At 42.4% G+C, this 19659-nt stretch overlaps 1 long non-coding RNA gene across 1 annotated transcript; it reads left to right on the top strand.

Annotated features, from left to right (window-relative positions):
- The first annotated feature begins 144 nt into the window (after positions 1-144).
- On the top strand, positions 145-8682 carry LOC308482902. Its single transcript, XR_013989493.1, has 2 exons — positions 145-1111; positions 8375-8682. It is a non-coding gene; the product is annotated as an uncharacterized lncRNA (long non-coding RNA).
- Positions 8683-19659: the final 10977 nt, after the last annotated feature.

Here is a 19659-nt window from a genome sequence, read left to right on the forward strand (position 1 = left end):
AGCAACATGCTCAGTAAGGATTTGAATCCTGGTCTTCCATACCCCAGTCTTAAACTCTAACCATTTTACACAGCACTGTTTCTTTATTTACTCGGATTCCAGTACAGCGACATACAATCAATTAAAAGAAGACTGGGTGCACGCTTACGGAAAGGGACTACCTAAAAAGCATGGGGATAGAAATGTAAAGGAAAATGATTATTTGGGGTGGCGGGAAATACGCTTTAAATGTATAGTATTTAACGTGAAACCTGCTTATAACTTCTCTACTTTGAGCGCAGAATGAGGGGAACAGAGGTATGATCACCGCAAAGCCATGCAACCTCTTAAGAAATCTGCTTTTCGTTTTAGAGTTGCTGTTTGTATGCCGTTTTACATTGATTCCTATGTACTTCCAAAGCTCTAGTCCCTCATCAAGAGGATTCGAACCGCAATAAGAAGCCGGAAGTGTCTTTGTCAACCACAGGCACTGGGCCCTTAAAGAGCAGTTCACTCCACCCGCCAGCTGTCCGCTGCCCTAGCTTTACTGGCACGCGCGGGCCCCGCCTCCTTTTTACGTCACGCTTTCGTCGCAGCCAGTCTCTCACAGCCGTTGCTTTTTAGCTTAGCCACACCCGTCAGCCTCTCCTTCCGCCCGTCAGGAAAGACTTTTGTCCCCGGGGCTCCTCCCTCGCCCTTCTCTCGTCTGGCTTTCCCTACGCAAGCTAAAGCGGTTTGCCCGGTGACGTAAAAAAAACGGCCAGAACATTTTCGCCTCGTGACTAGAAACCAGTAGGAATTGTGGGTTCAGCTGTTTTGGTGGACTACGACTCCCATCATCCCTAATGGTCGCGCCGCGCTCACTGAGCCTGACGGGAGCTGTGGTCCAACAATGTCTGGTTTAAAGAGATCTCCTGACTTTGCCCTTTTGGGGAGCGAACTCGCTTGTTTTGTGAATGCAGCACTAGCAGCTGTCCCCGGGCACACCAGATGGTTTATGCCCGTTTAGTTAGATTCTGAGATGACTCAAGCCAAGCCTCGACGGGAAAAGATGAAGGTGCCTCCGAGTATATAGTGAGTGCCTTTTCTGAGCTCCTGTTGACAGCACCGGCCTAATCCTATTTCCCAAGAAGTAAGTCCGACTGAGTTTAGTGTTATTACTCCTAAAAAAACACAGTACCTGGAACAACTCATCGGGATCCCCACAAATTATTATTTATTTAAAAGTATTCTAATAGCTCTTCATAAAAAAATTACAGGGTGGTGGGAAATTGTGAATAAAATAAATTCATACAACATATAAACTCACAAATAAACATAACAAAACATAGCAAGACAAAACAACCCCAGCTCCTGAAAATTTGAAAACGTTCCAAAAACCACCTATAATCTAAAAGGTCTGTCTTTTCGGCTGGGAACTCTGCCATCAAGTAATTCCTCAGTACACATTCGACGCCTTCTCCCTCCCCATGCCATCAAAGAACCTGGATTTGCACCATGAACTGCCCAGAGCACTCTGCAGGTCAATACGTTGCAGCCACACTTGGAATGTACTTGTGTACAATTCTGGTTGCTTTTTGGTTAAGAGGTAAGGGGGAACATGATAGAGGTGCAAAACATCGTGCAGGGTGTAGAGAAAGTAATACTGGAACCCAGTGAGGCCATCAGGTGGAGCTGAATGTGGGACAATTCAGGACAGACAAAGGGAAGTAGAGTACTTCGTAATTTAGGATGAAGGCATTATGACACTGACCGTTTTATTTTCATTTCATTTCCTACTGCTCCCTAACATGGAATTTACCTTTCTTAAAAATTCACTGTACTGATTAGATGGACCACTGGTATGATTCTGCAGGTCTTTCTTTTTGTTCTAAAATTGGATGTTTTTCTGAGCTGGCATCTGCCCTCAGACACCATCCTTAGCTCACCTGCAGCTGTACAAATAAAGCTATTCTCTCTTTCTGTCCTCCCTGCCCCCCCCCCCCCTTTTTCACTGTTGTGTCTCAAGGGATCTGCTGCAGATCACCAGATGGGGACTTTATGGTTTTTTCAAAGCACTTGGATTATTTTAAGTGCTAAACAAATTAGAAAGAAGGGGTGGGCCTGAGCCAATGAGGCAAAAACACAAGTGATAATGGCAGCAAGGAGGGAGGGTGGGGAAAGTACTGCTTGAAAGAGCATCTTTTTCTTAAGATCGGGGGGGGGGGGGGAGACGGAATACTCAGTGATGCCATCACTTTGGCACGTATGTCCAGACCCCTATTCAGCAAAATAAGCAGAAGGGTTCCCAAATGCAGCCAGGCTGGCTTAACATATTTTAAACTTTAAGAAGAAGCACTCTTTGAAGTGGGGAGGAAGATGCTAGTATTCTACAAGCAGGGCTAAGCTCAAAAGAATCCCCTTTTCAAGCAGTCTCGCAAAAGGTGGGTTGGATTGGGGGCCTGGTTTTGCCTATCTACTTTGAAAGGGACTTCTCTTGAACAGCAGGATGCTTGTAAAATACTAGCAACTCTCACCCCATGAGGAAGGGAGTGCATTGTTGCAATGCCTTTCTTTCTGCCCAGGTGGAGAAGGGAGGGAGGGAGAAACCAAGATTTTACAAGGCTCCTGCTCAAGAGAAGCAAATGAATACGCTCCCTATTGTCTCTTTCAGTGCCTATTGAGGATCATTCTTTTTCAACAAGCTTTTATTTGGAGAGTTCCCTCCCAGTCTTGTATCTATTTGAAATTGTTTTTATTGTTGACATTTTTATTGTTAAGAGGTTTAAGAGGTTTGATAGGAAGTGATTCATAAATTGAATGGAAAAAATAAATCTAAAAAGGTATGTGTGCTTGTAAGATCGTTAACTCCAGAGTCTAGAATTATTATTGCAATGTTGAACATCTTCCAGTAAGAGGGAAACATTGCAGTTGTGTTACTGTAGCTGGGACCTTTCATTTATTTCTCTATTTTTACTATTTGGAGTTGACTTGCACTTCTCGTTAAGGAATTTCTTAATACAAGGCAACTTTTGACTGTTATGCCAGATGAAATAAGAGCCCCAACTGTCACTGCCTGCCAACAAGCAATTTCAAAAGAATGGTTCCAAAATCCATGGACAGGCAATACCTTTATTAGGTCCACCTAAACTGTCACAAAATACTTAGTGAGTGAGCTTTTGAGTTCTTCAGAACACCTCAGCAGGCTGGATGTTAAGCAAAGTGAGGGAGAGGGAGAAAAGCTGGTTTGATGTTTGATGTTGAATCCACAAAGCCTGTTTCATTAGCCCCTTGGTGTGACATGATTACATAGAGATTTGCATTTGAGTTGAAATAAAAAAATTAAGGTTATATATATATATATATATATATATATATATATAATGTTCATAAATGTACCAACCAAGTGCATACATAGATGTGTGGACCACATGTCTGGAGCAGCACAGGAGGACCGCCCTGAAACCATTTTGACTCCCAAACTGACCAAATGTTTTCTCTGCAAGGAGGGACGGGGGAGCCTCCCCATCGCCTTTTTGTTCACAAATCCTGTTTTAAGGGTATGTCTGTGTATGAATAGGGTGAGCCTGTGAACTAAGTAAGGGCTCAGGAACTAAGTATTTGTCATTACAAAAGACTAACCAGGCTCCCCAGGGTATCCAATCAAGTAACCATTAACAGGTCTGCCAGACAGGAGATAAACAACACACTCGGATTTCTGTTGTAGACCACCCTTTCTGTAATGTAGGTATGATGTATCTTGGGGGGGGGGTTGGACTCCAGGGCGGGCAATTTAAAATGTAAGGGCAGACACACCTTTGTTCTGGATCCTCCTTTCCTGCGTGTGAGGGAAGCACCCTGTTGCAACAGTTCAATAAAGATCAGGCTTACGAGCTGCTTTGCTTCTCAGTATTTTCTGGTTGGCTTCTGTTATTTTCTCTGACCGATGGAGAACCTACAAAGGACTCTATAAGGGCTGTTGTGTCCCCCATAAGGGAATAAGGGCAGATTTTTGTTTATTACAGAGTACTACCTGAAATTTATTTCTAACCCTACTCTTAGAGCCACCTTAACTAATCTAAAGGTGCAACTGATGCCAACTGCAATTTTAGAATAGCTTTTTCAAAAAAATATCTCATGATTTTAGTCTCTGCCCTTGCAGCGGTAGTTCTATAGAGGACATGCCACATTATTTTATTGCCGTTTTCGGCAGTTAATACAGATTTTTCAGATCCAGCTGGGAAAGCTAATTGGTCTGAATGGCAGAAAATTGATTTTTCTGCCAGCCTCTTATAATCAAGAGACCCTATTAGCAGTGGCTGAATTCACCATGGCAGGCCTCTAAAGTGAGAGCCTATTTTCTCTTCTCAGCAGTATGATAAAGAAGTAGATTTTGTTGCTACAGTGAACATTTTCTTTTGTTGCAATTATTTCTTTTTTTTCATTATTGTTCTCTGATGTGACTCTTGGCTGAAACAGTATAGACTGATGGTGAGTTTTATGTTCACTTAATAATCATAAGGCACTATCTTGTAACTGTTCTTTTCACTGCCTTTGCTATTGGGTGGAAAATGTTAACATCAAAAAAAAGTCCAGTGTCCATCTGTATTAGAAGATGAGTGATAATATCCCAATACTTTGACTAATTTATTTCCTAATACTCTTATTTCAGTAGTTACTCTTGAGTAATCATGCGTATATTAAGGGTCAAACTGGTTTCATTTTAAGAGATGTTTTAAAATGTAAGATAGCACTAAAATGAAATACAGGATTGTCTTTAGTAGTGTGAACAGCTGTCCCTATGATTGACTGTGGTCCTCATTGTGTGGACTTAAGATACAGAGCGGGGGTGGGGGCAGGGGCAGGGTGGGTTTTCTAAACCATGCACACTATTTTAGCATAAGAACATTACTGCCATATCCATCTTTTTATATTAATCTAAAAACTGTTCACTGCACATAGAAAAATTATATTAAATAAATTCCATCTTATTGTTAGAATGATCTTTTTCTTTTTTTGAGGGGACAGGTTTATTGCTCAGAAAAGTGATTGGGCTCGAAAGAGAAGCAAAAGTGTAAATATCGCATTGTTGATTCCCAACTGTGTAATGTGATATGAACTGTAAGAACAGCTGCCATATCATTTAACAGCAAAAGAACCAGATTAATTAAAATATAGCTGTTTGAATTTGCTGAATGTGATGATCTGTATATGCAGCAATGAGATGATTACAGCTAGGCTGAAGCTGATGCTATTAGAAACAGTCTCACAGTAATCTGACTTAATTTAGTTTTCTCCCCACCCTGTATTTTAAAACTACAGTATAGCCTGACTGTCACTAAGTAAGGACAGGATGAGTAACCCATCCTCTTCCTCCCCTCTCCACATTCCGTTTCAGGCCAGTTGTGATTTTTCCTCATGATCGTCTATGTCCAGCTCAATATTTTAGTTTGGTTCAGTAATATAGTTTTGGTTCAGTAATAACAACAATTTATGGAAGAGGAACAAACTTTCTGCTTCCACAGCCCTGCCTAGCCTCCCCTCAATTCTGGCATCTTAATGCAGTATGCCCAGGAGTCATTAAACCACAGTTTTCTGCTATGTCCAAATTAGGAGACTGCAGTTTAAGCACTAGCTAGATCCCCGATTGGCAAACCATGATTTGCAATCCTGGGTTATAGTCAAAACTTAAACCCACAATTTCCCATTTTGCATATGTTGTAGGGCTGGCCCAAGATGTTTTGCCACTAGAGATGCCACATCCCCTCATCTTATTCCTTGTACAGAAGCCAACTAGATCTGTAGCTGAATCCTACTTCAGCACTAATGATGAGAGAGTACACTACACTTCAGTGTACAATGATGGCAGTAGACTAGCTTAAGGGCTGCAGAGCACAAGACATGTAGTTCATGCAGCTCTGTTCTCTAACACCTCACTTGATCTCCCCACCCCACTCCCCAGACACCTGCTGCCTAAGGCAGCTGCTTCACTCTGCCTAATGGTAAGGCTGACCCTGAGATACTGGTGTGATGACCTCTAACAACATTGTATTAAGCCATGAGAGAGGAGAGAGCCTAAGCACTTGATTGCTCTCTCTCTCTTAGGAGACAGCCTAAGCACTGAATTGAGGTAGTGGGCTTTTACCCCACTCTTTTCCTGAAAGTGCTCCCCACATGGCTTACAAAGATTGTAAGACAATCCCTGCCCTCAGGCTTACAACTGAAAAGACATGACAGGAGAGGAAAGGAGAATGAGGAGGGAGGGGAAAGCAAGCTCAGGCAGTGGTTCTGAAAGTGACAGCTCTTAAACCAAGCAGCTGGAGTGGAAACAGTCCAGGTGGTCTGAATGGAATAGTACAACTAAGTGACAATTGAGTGTCAAAGCAGAGTGTCAAAAGCAGCTGTCTCTCAGTAGAGGCCATTGAATAGCCTTGCTGAATATCTCCCCCTGCTCTGCAGTCTGATGGAATTGGTGCTGTTAGTTAACAATTTAAATTGACCAATGCAACTAGATTGTGGATGTCTCAGGCAAAAAACCCTTTTGCTTCAACTGGAGACTGTTTTTAACCTGTGTTGTTGCTGCTGTGTTGTTGACTTGATGAGATGCCCTTGTGAATATAAACATGACATTGGACTCCAATTCCTATCAGTCCCAGGCAGCATGGACAGGGATCAGAAATGATGAGAGTTGTAGCTCATCAACATCTAGAGGGCACCACATTGGCTACCCCTTCTTCCACCCATTTTGATAGAATATATAGTAGATTTTAGCTCTTGCTAATCTTCCAACCACACCGTGACATCTGAACTGGCCTCCCTCTGCATTTGATCCAGACTTTGCCACATTGGATCTCTCACACATTCCAGGGGCAATATGTGGCGTGCAGTAAAGACTGCAGCAGTTCTCCTAGTGCCAGGACTCTGATGTAGGTACAGGAAAATCCCTCTTGTTCTTTAGTGAATATCAACAAAGTTGTGTTTGCCTGGGATGCATAGACTGGTAGCTACTCCAAAGCAATGCTGGGTGTGTCCTCAGCTTCAGATTATAGTTCCATTATCTGCAGGAAGGCTAGGCTCAACATTTAGCACTATTTTCCCCTCAGGTGTGTGAGAAGTTATTATTACTATTTCCAACAGTCTCTTACTCCAAAGGAAATGCCTGGTTGGCACAGGTGTGGCTTTGCTTGACAATAGAACCTCACCTGAAGCACTAAGGAGGCCTCCGGTTTCAGTCTGGAAATGTCAGAATGGCAGCTTTGCCAATGGAAGCCCAGCCAAAGCAGTCTCTTTGTGGGAAACATGGCCTGAGGTAATTAAGCTTCAACAACTCCTTCTGAAGAGCAGGCAAAGTAGAGCAAGAAACAAATGAAAGGCATAATCCCACAGCCAGGAAAACCCAATTGAAATGAACAGGAAACTTACTGGTGAATTAGGCCCTCAAATGCTAAGTAGGCAAAGACTGGGAAGCCTCATGCCTGATGGGCCAAATGTGGCCCCTCCAGGCCTCTCTGTTTGGCCCTCAGAACTCTTCCCAGGCCATGTCCCCTCTCCCCAGGCTGTGCTGCTTCATTCCCTGAGTGTTTCTGCCAGGCTGGAATGTGCCCTCAAACTCTCATGTTTCTTGCTCGTCTTGATGGAGGATGAAGAGAGGAGTATCTGAGCAAGTGTAGAAGCAAGCATGCTGTATAAAGATTTTTAAAATCACATTTGTTTCTCTGCACACTTTTTCCTCTGGCCGTTACCACCACTGGCATGTGGCCCTCAGCTCTCACCCCAGAAGTATTCCAAGAGTATATAATAACCTTACAGCACAATCCCATACCTGTATATTCAGCCAGAAGCAAATTCTGCTGAGTTGAGGGGAAGGCTTGCTTCTGAGCAGACATGACTAGGGTTGTACTGTTAGAGTCTTGGGAATGGGGAACCTGTGGACCTTCAGATGCTGTTGGACTCCAACTCCCGCCAGCCTCAGCCAGCATGGCCAATGCTCAGGGTTGATGGGAGTTGGAGTTCAGCAATGCCTCTGAAGGGCTGCAGGTTCCCCATCCCTGCTTAGGAGAGTTGGTCTTCCTTGGGAAGGCTGTTGCATAACACAGGTGCTGCTATCGAAAGCCAATCCCCCACCCTCTGGTGATAGCCAGCATCACTCCATTTAGTGGAGGCATTCAGGGTTCAGTTAGGTACACAATACATATGTGACAAGGTATTTTTTTTCAGGTAATGCAAAAAATTACAGGAAGCCTAAACTGAAAAGTGTTACAGTTTGGGTTTATATAACCTGATGTCACAAACAGTCCAATTACATATTTTGACCACCTTTCTTATGCAGCATCTATGCTCACATGCCATAACAGCGATCTCTCCTGCCCTTACCCAGATGAAGATGACCTTATTTTTTCCATCTTCCTTGGCCCAGACAGGATCCAGTTTGATGCACATCTCTTCAGATGAGACAGGCTGTTATCAGCAACTTCTGATGCAACAGTTAGTCAAGGAGCCAAAGAAGACAACTCGCTCTTTTCTCAAGGAAGCTCACAACTTCAACAAGGGCACTCATTCAAGCCGGGCCAGCAGCTTGCCTCTCTGATCTATTATGCATTCCCACTCAAAATATTGACTGTTACAAATTAATAATTTATATAAGAAATATATCAATAAATCGAAGGTTATATACCTAAAGTTACTGGTAACCAATGGGTATAACTAATCTGCTTGGTCTCTTAAGGTCAGTCAACCCAAAATTTGTCCTTTTGTTTTCAGAGCTGTGCACAGAACATCTGAAGAAAGCGTGTGAAAGAAGCTTTTGGGGGCTCAGAGTTTTTCTAGCATCAAAGCAACATATTAAAAAGATGCTGGTGAAATTCATCATTTTAAATACACACACACATAGATTTTTATTAATTTTCACAATAAACAAAATCATTACATTAAAGAAAAAGAAATAAAATGAAACATTTAAAATAACTGTATACACAGTGTTGAATAGTGGGTAGACATAGCAGACGACACAGTGATTCTTCCAAAGCAGCTCTTTATTTGTAAGCTGGACAGAACTGAACAGCAAACAGCTCAGCCGGCCTGCTTTTATAGGCAGCCAGCTGTCAACAATGTAGCAACAACAACCCAGGTTTTCCCGCCTAAAATAACTGACGTGGACCTGAGTGAAAACTACATACACAATACTCCTGGTGGCCAGGGTGAGAACTTCAATACATAACACACATTGTGGGATTACTTGAATCCCCCGACTTCCCTCCACTCCCTCCCCTGGTTCCTTTGTATTATTTTCACTTATGCATGTCAATAAAGTCTTTATCTCTAATTACCTCCAAATTTAAACATTATCCTTAACATTACAAGTGTTTTTAAAATCCTGCCAATGTATTCACTTCCTTACAGTGCTTTTGTAAATATGCAAGAAACATTTCCCATCCTTTTTTATATTTGTTATCATCTTGATTTCTAAGTTTCCCAGTTAGTTTAGCCATTTCCGCATATTTATTAACTTAATTTGCCAGTCTTCCTTAGTGGGGACTAGCAATATTTGAGCGGCCGTTGTTGCATACATAAACAAGTTCTTGTACTCTTTAGGTAGATCAGTTCCTGTAATTCCTAATAGAAAAGCTTTTGGTTTTTTAACAAAGGTTATTTTTAACATTTTTTTTCAATTAGTTATATATCATTTCCCAGAATTTTTTGATAACCTTATATTGCTACCACATATGCTACCACCTTCCGTTTCTTTATATTTCCAACACTTATTTTCCCTTGTTTTGTACATTTTTGCCAATTTAGCTGTTGTTAAATACCACCTATACATCATTTTCATATAAATCTCTTTAAATAAGGTACAGGCCATAAATTGTATATCATTCTTCCATAGTCTTTCCCAATCTGCCATTTGAATATTATTTCCCACATCTATTTCCCACTTTATCATAACACACTTGACCTCTTCATCCTTAGTTTCCCATTCCAACAATATATTATACATTTTTAATAATAATTTATTATTCTTTTCTATTATTTCTCTCTGGAAATTTGAAATTTCATAGGTGAATCCTTTCTTTTTATCATTTTTAAATACTTCATTTAACTGAAAATATTATAACCAATCTGATACCTTCCCTTTTATTTCTTGAAATTCCTTCGATTTTAATTGATTATCAATTTCTGTTAACAGCTCTCTATATGTTGCCCAATTAGTTGTGAAATTCAGCATTCAAGGGAGTTCTACATTCAGCACAGAAGGTCATAGGTGACTTTTATTTAATGCACGACATCTGGTTGTTTTAATAATTCCCTTGGCTAATTGCCAGTGCAACGGTGAAACATGAAACTCCTGGCACAAGTAAATAATGCTAACTTGGAGAGAGGGAGAGAGGGTAAAGTATACAGCACTGAAGCTTTGCCTCAACAGCTGGCCCCACTCAAGAATTAAAATCTTTACTGTTAGTTGAAGCATTTGTTTAAAAAAACGAGATTTCATAGTCATAACTTTTATTTTTTTTAAAGAGTTCAGATGAGATGTGAGAAGATGCTGTCAAATGCAGACTCTCCAGAGTGCCTCTGCTATTGACTTCGCCTTTTCTTAAAAATATATATACTAAATTTCTGATCAATGGGACTTTTGTCCTACAGCAATAATGGCGACCCACAAGGTGAGCCCGGATGAAAATATATCCCACATAAAACTCAGAGAGGCCATGGAGTCTCTCATAAGCACTTTTTATGGCCTTCCTTAGGAAGTTTAACAGCTCCTCAGAAGTTGCAGGGGTAAGATTAGCCTACTTGAGTCCTATTACCTCCCCCCACCCTCTCTCATACACACCTTGGTACATTTCTGATATGAAACAAACACTGCCTTTCTTTATTGTTGGGTTAGCAGTCTACCGCACAAAGCAGACATTACTTCATAAAGTTCTCTGCTGTTTTATATTTCTGAGATTATTAAGGGGCAGACAAAAATGGCTGTTTCCTTACAGGGTCTGCCTCTGTGTATAGGTCAATTTGGGAACCAAGGGGCCTAATGATTGAGGCCCAGATTTTAATATCTCCTTTGGCTTACTTCACAAACAAAAGCTCCAACCAAGAACTGAAGTAAATTTTTTAAGGGAGAAAAGAAACGAAACATGGGATAGAAAATAGGGTTCCCATGTGTCCTCTTTTTCCAGAACACATTCTTTTTTTTCCCCCCATGGCAATCCATAGTTAAAAGTAGAAGTCGGCAAATGTGTCCTCTTTTTTGCTCTTCAAAATATGGCAACCCAACTATATGGTTCATGATATGGCACACTTGTATACGCACTAGTAATTATTCACTGAAAACTATTAATGAAGATAGTTCCTGCCCCACCCCTTAATCAAAGGATATCTAAATGAAAAATATCTACCTGTGATAAAAAAAATTAGATCATTGCATTGCCTTTCATCAACTGAACTGTTCTCTGCAATCTTAACAATTGCGGCTCTTTATTCTGGTGCCAGCTGAGAAGTTTGCATAAGGTGAAGATAAAACAGTGGAGACCTTGAAAGGGTCAAAGGGGGGAAAAAACAAGGAAGCAAAACTCAGTCATATCTAGAAAGTATAAAGTAACAACAGATAAGTGGCTTAAGATCCAATAATGAAAGATATTATACCGAAGTAGGGCCTAAGTTATGAGGATATCATAGGGTGGTATCCAATGAAACCATATTCAGAGTAAACACATTAAAATCAATTGAGTCAAGTGTGTTATATCAATGGGACTACTCAGAGTAAACCTAATTTTAGATATCACTAATTGGGTGTATATAGAAACACATAAGGACCAGGACTTGCTATGGGTTCTTTCTCCTGCATCTAAAGCTTATCTTACCCTCTCCTCTGCAATATGTTTGACAAGTGTAAAGGTAAAGGTAAAGGGACCCCTGACCATTAGGTCCAGTCGTCACCGACTCTGGGCTTGCGGTGCTCATCTCGCTTTATTGGCTGAGGGAACCGGCGTACAGCTTCCGTATCATGTGGCCAGCATGACTAAGCCGCTTCTGGAGAACCAGAGCACTGCACGGAAACGCCGTTTACCTTCCCGCCAGAGCGGTACCTATTTATCTACTTGCACTTTGACGTGCTTTCGAACTGCTAGGTTGGCAGGAGCTGGGACCAAGCAACGGGAGCTCACCCCATCGCGGGGATTCGAACCGCCAACCTTCTGATCAGCAAGTCCTAGGCTCTGTGGTTTAACCCACAGCGCCACCCGCGTCCCTTGACAAGTGTACTGGGCATTAAATTGAACCTTGATTTGCCCTGTCTTGGTCATCCCAACATGCTTGAGGCATGCTGTCCACTTCTGAGTTTATTTTTATTTTTGGAGTACTCCAAGTACATTTAGCCTTAGAAGAAGAAGGAGGAGGAGGAGGAGGACGAGGACGAGGAGGAGGAGGAGGAGGAGGAGGAGGAGGCAACAACAACAACAATGTTGAAATAGAGTACATAGCTCCCAGAGAGGGGTGGGGTTAGTGATGTCACCTATTTCTAGCCAATCAGCACTGTGCACAACCTGCCTTTCTATAAATTCATTAGTATTATTTAATCGACTAATACAAAATATTTACAGGTGACTTACTCTCCCCAGACCACATCCCTGACTGGTCCTCCTTCACCCCCCGAATGGTTTTGCCTGACTGGCATGTGCCCTTGAGCTCTGCTAATGCCCCTTGATTTACTGGATAGACAATACAGGAGTGTGCATGTGTGTAAAACTAGCATACAACACAAAGATATATTTACAATCATTGCTCCACCCACTTTTGCCTTTGGCCCTGCCCAACATTGGCATATGGCCCTTGGAAGGCTGCTCAGAAGGGAATGTGGCCCTCAGGCTGAAAATTTTTTGCTGCCTCTGGCCTAGCCTACCCCACAGGGTTATTGTGAGGATAAAATGAGCATGGCATAATTATGTTTGCTTCCCAATCCCAAAGCAGGTAGTCGCTCCTCAGAAGGCATGTGTGTGTAGCTGATTCTCTCCTTCACACACAGCTACATCTGTGTGTGTGTGTGTGTGTGTGTGTGTGTGTGTGTGGAGATCCAGCTCCTGTCTCCCTTTTTATGATCACACCCAGGCCAAGGGGCCTGTGGAAACCTCTTCCCTCCTTCATTTTTTTTGTACCTTTTGATCAAAGCGTCCTATTTGATCCTGCTTAGGTGACGTGAGTCAAGGGCAGCGAGCACTTGTTCTAAAAAGGAAGCCAGCTGGGGGAAAGTCTCAGCTAGCAGAACTGTATGTACCCACGAATTCCGCCAAGGCAATGGCATCGAGTGGTTCTCGTCTCTGACATGCTTCTGCTTGGCAGAAAATGCCGGAGACAGCAACAGCTGCCTTGCTCTCCTGCAGACTCTAATCCGCCAGGTTTACACAGTTGTTGGAGGAAGATTAAAGGCAAAAGCCATAAAAAAAAGAAGAAAGAAGAAGAGGAGGCACTGATTGGGGAAGCTGTTCAAGCTCCATAACAAAGATAGGCCTATGTGCCTGCTGCTCATCGCCTCTGACTCCCATGCCAAATAAGTGCTCATAATTGAAATTGGATACAGAGGGCTGCCGTTTTTGTTTTGATTTATATCTTACCACCTCTGCCACTGTGCTTTTAATGCCAGCTTTCCATGTAGAAATTCAAGCATGTTGCATCCCCCCTTTCCTTCAAGTTTCTACCCCTGTAATAATCAGGAAGAGGAATCTGTAGATCATGCTCTTTTGTTTCTGTGCTGGAGTTTGGCGGCAGACGAATGGCCCATTGCTGACCAAACTACTGGGAAGGTCAGTTCAATCCTACATTAAATATCTAATGGAAGGTACAAGCACACAGTGGCAAAATTTCTGCCGGCAGCAGGGAGGCCAAGAGAACAACTCAGCACTTGAAACTGGAAGGACCATCTTCAAGGATTAACTTGAGAGTATTGTAGTTTTATATGATAGTTTTGAATGTTGTACTTCACAATCTGTTTTGCTCCAAGATTCTTGTGTACTGTATGCTTTATTATTTTTGCTCTATTGACTGTAAGAAATTGATTGATGTCTAAATGGCTTCAGTGCTAAGCACATTACTTACTTTTGAGTAGAGATGGGTGGATCTGTTGATTTTGGTTTGCCTCGTTTTTTCCAATCTCAAGTTCAGTTTGCCACATTTCCACATCCGTTTGCAATTTTTTAGAAAACAAAGTCTTCACAAAAATATGTCAGCATCTTAGTTTGCATTTCTCCTAATATAGTCATACTTTCCTGCCATTTTGCCTAACAAGCCTTTCCCTGTATGATTGTGCATTTCCGTATGATTCTCATTAATATGCATTTATTTTGGTTTGCAAAATTCAAAGAACTACAAATTTCAAAGAATAGATGCTTACTGTTTTCTCATGGTTTTGGGGAAGCAAGAATTAGGTAGGTTTACAAAAAAATAATATTTCAAGAGCCAAAATAAATTTTCCCACCATTTGTAAGTAAAAAGGCATCAAAAATTATATATAGTGAATTGTGGATACATACTTTTATGTTTTATTTTTCTGAACATAACTGAAATAATTATTTTGAAAAAGTACAAGAGGGAACGCATATGACTGTACATCTATTATATGCAGGTCCAGCCTGAATCTGACTGATTTCAAGGGGATAGTTAAGTACACGTCCTCAAATCTCCCCTGTTGAAATCAGGGTGATTCAGAAATGCTTAACTTTGGGGGGGGGATCATGGTACTGGTTTTGGCTTTTGTTTGTTTATTTAAAAAAACCCAAACTATATCAAAGCACAGATTCTCAGGAAACAGAAATATCTTCTGTGCCCGACTATATTCACTTCTGTACAAATATAATATAAATGCAGCTTTGATTGGAAGAGACCCTCAAGCTTATTCTGACACAAGGCAAGACCACCCACCCTTCAGCTGCCCCCCCCCACTACATCACAGATGGTTCCAAAGAATGCAGAATCCATTTACTAGCAGGAGCCAGAGCAAACTTCCACCCCACCTCCCGCTTTGGGAACTCCTGTGCTGGATTACAGAGACATCTGCGGGGATTTAATGTGAGCAAGAAAGTGCCTGCCAGGCCTTAGGCCAGAATTGTTTTGTGCATATATTTGGGGGCTTAGGCTAGGAGATAGCCCTTTGTAAGCAGAAAGTTCCCAAGACATTTTTGAGGCCTGAAGGCAAAAATGCAGACTGCTCTCCGTGGTGATAGAAATGAATTGGCAGGGTTCTCCTCCTACCCTGCGCCATCCACACTTAAAATGTGGCTCCCAAGGCAGGCTGTCTAAGGCTGTTCCTATGTCCAAATCGGTGCATGTCAGAAGCGGCTAAGTACAGACAGTCTGCGCTCAAAGTGAAATCACAGGACAACACATTTTAATTTTTAACAGTGTTTGCATTGTAATTAAAATGTTAGCTTGCCAAGTGCTTGCCAATCTTCCAGAGGCCTTTGCCCACATTGACTAGAACACCGGCATGTGTGAGAGGAGCGTTTATATCTTACACTGCAATCCTATGCATGCTTGTTTGCAAATAACTCCTATTGAATGTTAGCAGTGGGTCAGTAGGATTGTACTGTTAATGACTGCATGCGTTAACTGCTGGCACCATTTCTGCCGTCTCTAATGACTACAGTAGCTTTCTTTTTTTAAGGAGGCTTACTTTAAAAAGAAATGAAAAGCAAAAAATTAGGGAAGGGATGTAGAGCAGGGAAGGGGGACTCTCTCTCTTATACACTCTTGCACGCGCTCTCTCTCTCACACACACACACACACACAGCAGGGGGTCTTACCCATAGAGGCTAGTGGTGCGGGGCGCCGGGGCGCCAAGTTCTGGAGGGCACCATGGAAGAGGTGGAGGCTTTACACGGCGCCTCTCAGCATCAGCTCGCTGCCCTCACCCGCCTCTGCCGCACCCAGAGCCTCTGTCTGCCATGGCCACTGCGGCACAAAGCGGCCAGCTGAGCCAGGAGGCACCGCATCCAGCCGCTGTCCTCTTCCCCGCTGGAGGAGCCACCCTCCAGCCGCTGCCCACTTCCTCCAGCCCTGCCGGCAGCACCGTCCTCCCTAAAAAACCCTCTGGGAAATGGGGGGGGCGCCGGAGGGAGCTTTGCACCAAAGCACCAGATATCCTTAGGATGGCCCTGCACACACACACACACAGAGAGAGAGAGAGAGAGAGAGAGAGAGAGAGAGAGAGAGAGAATGGGCAAATCTATCCAGTTCAGTTTCTCTTGGTTTGTCATTCACTCTTAATTTCAGTTCTCCACATTGCTACATCAGTTTGCATTATTATTTTTTAAAGTCCCTGTGAAAAGTTATCCTACTTCTGTATTCAGTTTTACCTAATATACACATTTTTGAGAAACAATTTCCCCCAGCACAATGCATTTTCGTATGCTGTTTTTACAAATACATCCATTTATTGACAGACTTTGATATATGCATTTTTGTACACATTATTTGGCTGAAGAACTGCATTGCAAATTTCAGAGATGGGCAATTTTCAACAGATGGCTGGCTTACATATTGTTTTGGAAATTGTGGATTTGGTAGGTTTGCCTTTAAATGAAAACTGAATTGAATTTCTCCCCATCCTGACCTGATGCCTACTCAGATGTGATATTCCTGACCAAGCAGCAGCCATGCAGCCAAAGGTCAGCCTTGATCAGGCCAGATGCACAAATTACTGGAACTGTTTCACGTTGACTCCTCGCCAGAACATCTTGCAGCCTGAGCAATGACTGACCCTAGTTGTAGGGCTGTCACCAACACTGGCCTGCATGTGTATCTTTTATTAAGTGGGTTATAACAAGCTAAATATGTTATTGGCCTGGCATTCTGCACAGTACTGAATGGAAGGGGCATCCCTTCATTCTGTATGCAAGTGGGTCAAATCATGGCCAGTCTGTTCTGACCTATAAGGAAGTCAGAATGTACCACAGCAACAGGCAGCAATAAATTATACGGCTGGTTCCTGTGCCTGAGAGCTAAATTGGGAATTCTCAAACCTTCTCTCTCTCTCAAGCTCTCTTTTCAGGGCTTGTGAACACATTTTAAAAGACCTTTTGTCATCTTACACTATTGATCATCAGACACATATATGGTGAATATCTTGTCTGCAAAGAGGAGACCAATCTGGCCTCAAGGTACAAGGAGCTTTCATAGAATCCTAGAAATTATAGAGCGGATTCCTATACCCCAGTCAGCTCAGATCTTCCCCCAGGCCAGACTATTCCAGCTCCCCAATCTCCTCCCACTCTTCCTCATCAATTACGCTCTCCATTATGTCTCCATGATGCTCTTGATGCTCTCCTTATGGAGGTCTTCAACACTGCAAAATTTTAAGTTAATTTTGAAAACTTTATTATGGGTTGCCTTCATTTAAATAAGGCAATTTTATCTTAGCTATCTTAGAATGGATAGCTTTTTATTTCTGCTGAGATTATACATAGCTGCATCTGATTGATTGATTGATTGATTGATTGATTGCCAGGCATCTGTATTCTGCTTTTCATCATGCAGTCCCAGGGTGGGTCCATGCAACTCAATACAAGTAAACCATGGAATACATAAACTAGACTACAGTAATACATCACCAGATTATGAATTAAACTGAATCAAATAGCAATCAGAGACAGCAGCAACTCTGTGGTGGGAGGGATATTCTGATTTTGTCCTCCACAAACAAAGGCTTGTGGGAAAAGGGTGCATCTTGACCACACATCAAAATATTTATAGTGATGTGGTTACATTTACAGATGCACCTCAGAAGGGAGGGCTTTGCACTACCTGGGAGCTGCCCCAGAGGAGGCTATTTCATGCACTGCTACCCCATGGACTTCAGAGGGTGGTGCAAATTCCAGCAGAGTCTCCGCTGCAGATCTCTAGGCAAGGAAATGCAACCTGAAGTTTACAGAGAAGCCAACAACCATCTTGGTTACCTCAAACGGCTTGCTCAAGGGTATATACTGAAGCTAAGGGGACTGTTTGCTGTCCTCCTGGGATGCCCTTTAAAGAAAACATGAGAGGGCTGATTGAGAGTGAAACTGGAAGAGGCACCAATACTAGAGAACAAACAGAAGCGTTTGCTGCAGAGAACAAAGGGAAGATGACTCCTAAATTATAGCCAATGGGTCTTGTGTGTATGTGTGTTATTGTGTCTTAGCAAATATTGAGACCGTCTTTCCAGAGCAGTAAAGAGAAAAGTCTCATCAAAGGATCGTATTGGTGAGGGGAAAGCGCGATACACATCAGTGGATAGATGGAAAGTATGTGTTGAAACTTCAGTGAAGAAAAGCACAATGCCTCCCGAAAGAACCTTTAAGAACTGTGTCTAGACACATGACAATTTAAATTACAGATTTGTGAGGGTGAGGGCATCATACCACAGCAGCATACCTGCGAAAATGAAATAAAGCCAAACAAGCAGCCAGGCCTCAAATATTTTATGATAGCCAGAAAGCTCCTAGCTTAGTGTGCAACTGCAACTGTTGGATATATGAGAACTGGCCTGAATTCAGAGATGCTTTCGGAGGTCTGACTGTTCATCTTAAGGAGCTGGGTTTCTTGGGCGAGAAATGTCAGCCTGGGAGGCTTCTGAGAGAACGAGGCTTGTTTGTGAGAGATTGCTGGAGTTAGCATCTCGTTCTGATCCCAGCTGGAATATTGTGAGAACAGCCAGCTTCCCTCCTGGGGCTTCAGAGGCTGGAAGTAGAGGAGGAAGGGGGTTGGGAAATGCAGTGCTTGGACAGCTAAAACAAGCAAATAAATAAAATCAGGGAAGGGATATTTTCCTCCTCTATAGCAGTTTGCCAGCAGCTGTGGTGATGGTCAGAAGGAAGGAAAGCTCTTCAGACCAGAGGGCAGGCAACACCTATCTTGCTCCACTCATTTCAAAGCAACTTAACTTCCAAAATAATAGCTAAGAACACAGGAAGAGTCCTGCTGGGTAATGTTAAAAGTCCATTTAGTCCAGTATCCTGTACTCACAGATCCCAACCAGATGCCCATTATGGGAAGTTCACAAGCAGGGCCAGAGTATAGCATTGTCTTCGCACTTGTGATTCCCAGCATTCTGGTATTCAGGAGCACGTCGCCTCTCAACACGGGGGAAGTAGAACACAAGACACCATGGCTGGTAACCATTTCTAGCCTTATTCCATCATGAATTTGTCTAATTCTCTTTTAAAAGCCATGCAAGTTGGTGGACATCGCTACATCTTGTGTTAGCGGGTTCCACACTTTTAAGATTGTTGAACACTTTTAGTTCAGACTTATGTAATAATCACACAAACACACACACTTTGATAACTGCTAATATTCTTTCTTTTTTTTGTCAGCTTAGGGCTTCCATTTTTGTAATTCCAGAGGTCGCACAGCTGCCATATTACTATAAGCTTATATAGAAAAACACACAGGATTGCAAAGGCATGCACACACACCTTACTAAATAATAAAGTTCTGAAGCAAGCCACAATAGCCACTTTTTCCCCCTTCACCCACAGCCCACAATGAAATCCACCCTCTTTCTACCTTCACTTCCCTCTCTATAAGCCCTCCATCTCATCCTCCTCCAAATTAATGGCAATTTTGGATGAGAATAAGAATAAGAATAAGTGAAGATGTGGCAGAAACACACATATCAAAAACACAAGGGGGGAAAGAGAAAAGGGAGAGGGCAGCCTCAACTGCAGAAACGTGAAA

Source organism: Podarcis pityusensis (genome assembly GCF_964106645.2).
Source record: "Podarcis pityusensis genome assembly, chromosome: 8".
Taxonomy (NCBI): Eukaryota; Metazoa; Chordata; class Lepidosauria; order Squamata; family Lacertidae; genus Podarcis; species Podarcis pityusensis.